This window comes from Limulus polyphemus, unplaced genomic scaffold (genome assembly GCF_000517525.1).
Source record: "Limulus polyphemus unplaced genomic scaffold, Limulus_polyphemus-2.1.2 Scaffold597, whole genome shotgun sequence".
NCBI lineage: Eukaryota > Metazoa > Arthropoda > Merostomata > Xiphosura > Limulidae > Limulus > Limulus polyphemus.
In genome coordinates, this window is record NW_013666207.1 from 449071 (window position 1) to 451485 (window position 2415).

The window sequence follows — 2415 nt, forward strand, 5'->3', positions numbered from 1 at the left end:
TCCAAAACCTGGAGACGAGAGTAGAAGGGCAGAGAAGCAGATATCCAGACTGTATGTCCATAGGTTAAGCAGGGTCTGATAAATGTCTTGTATGTGTATAGCAGAAGAGGAGGGTTCAGGACCCAGAAGGTACCGGTGAGAGAACGGAGGAGATGAAGACGTCGAGTAACCTCAGCTGAAAGGGCAGATAGGTTGAAATTTCAGACCAAACCAAGCCTTTATAGCAGTGAGGTATCGAAAATCGAAATGGTGTATTTAAGTGTTTTACACTCACAAAAAAAGAAATCTATCATTCTATAGGTATATGAAGAACTTGTAGCATTTCACCGCAATTTAATTCTTTGTATTGTTAGCGGACACTGGGCAGCTTGTTTAAACAACTCTATTTATTCAATTATGTACAAGTTGCCCAGTGTCGGCTAACAATACGAAGAATTAAATTGTGGTGAAATGCTACAAGTTCTTCAAATACTTATAGAATGATAGATTTCTTTTTTGTGAGTGTTTGTTTGTTTTTGAATTTCGCGCAAAGCTACACAAGGGCTATCTGCGCTAGCCCTCCCTAATTTAGCAGTGTAAGACTAGAGGGAAGGCAGCTAATCATCACCACCCACCGCCAACTCTTGGGCTACTCTTTTACCAACGAATAGTGGGATTGACCGTCACATTATAACGCCTCCACGGCTGAAAGGGCGAGCATGTTTGGTGTGACAGGGATTCGAACCCGCGACCCTCAGATTGCGAGTCGAGTGCCTTAACCACCTGGCCATGCCGGGCCATTTTGTGAGTGTAAAACACTTAAATACACCAATTCGATATGTTTAGCTTATTGTTGTATATTTAGCAAATTAAAATACTTATATGATGATAGTGAACAACAAAATGATATTTTCAAGTTCCTTACACTATACAAAATAATTAATTTTTTCTTGGTAACTTATTTTATACGGAAGCCTTTTGGGAAAAAAAATCGAGTGTTTAATCAATTACTTGTCACAAAATTAAATATTTTCCTCGTGTATATTTGTGACAACAATTACAGTTCATCTTCAGAAGAGGTTGGGATGAAGTGCAGTTGAAGATTCGTGTGAGTCTGAAGCCGAACTTAAAATCATCAGCATAGCGCATATTTTCATTTCCCCAAGTTATGGACTGTTTTTTGTTTTCATCTCTATGTTGTTAAAGGTACAGTCTCAAACTTTTATTTCTATGGAAAATGTACAGTATGAATTGTTTTGTATTTGCTTTACATTTTAAAAAAAACAACAGCTGTAGGATCAGTATTAAGGATTTTTTTTATCCTTAAAAAAGCTTTTCGTAATTAAACTAGAATGCTTTTCTTGTGCAATTGATTTGCCAAAAGGCAGTGTTATGAAATAAAATCAGTTGGATATTTAATTTTTTATCTCTTTTTGTCTTGTCAACTATAGGAGTAATTCGAAACGTCTTAAACAAACCGCAACGTTGCTGCTTCATTTCATGTATCGTTGTAGAAATAGCAATTGTGTCTCTGTCGATAACCAATGTTATTGATACCAGCATAAAACCATATATTAAAAACGTTTGATATCAGAATTGATCACTTATTGCTCTACATTCAGTAGCATCAACATTTGAAAAGCTTGTCGATTATGAACTACCCGTAAGATGACAACTTAGCGGAAACAAATCTTTCCTAATGAAAACAACCGATGGATGTATTAATAACATATTCCACTTGACTTCCCATGGAAATAACAAATAATTTGTAAAATAGGTGAACATAAAATTACAGTAAAGATAAGTATAAGATGAGAAAGACCTTATGTAAAAAAACACGTGACATTTCAACTTTGCACCTCCTCCTAGTGGATCAGCGATAAGTCTCAAGGCTTTTGCGCTAAAATTCGGGTTTCAATACTCGTGGTGGGCACAGTACAGATAGCCCATTGTGTAGTTTTGTGTTTAACAAAAACACACAATTTCAACTTCAGAAAGTGTGCATGAAAATCATCAATACTACATATATGTAATACAGAGCTCAAGGGACGAACCTCTGGAAACACAAGCTCCTTACAAAAATGCGGATTCGAGGTAGCGCTGAGGGTGTAAAATAGGTCGATGTATATTGAAGGTAATGTAGGTATGTACGTTAATATCTGATTTTAACTCTTACTCCTGATGATGGCATCGTAAAACGTTACTGGAATATGCAGACGTCTTTTAGGAAATTGTTTGTTTTGTTTTTTGAATTTCGCGCAAAGCTATTCGAGGGCTATCTGCGCCAGCCGTCCCTAATTTAGCAGTGTAAGACTAGAGGGAAGGCAGCTAGTCATCACCACCCACCGCCAACTGTTGGGCTACTCTTTTACTAACGAATATATTTTAAATATATTAAACGAGGGTTATAAAACATAACTTGGTATTGAAACTTTA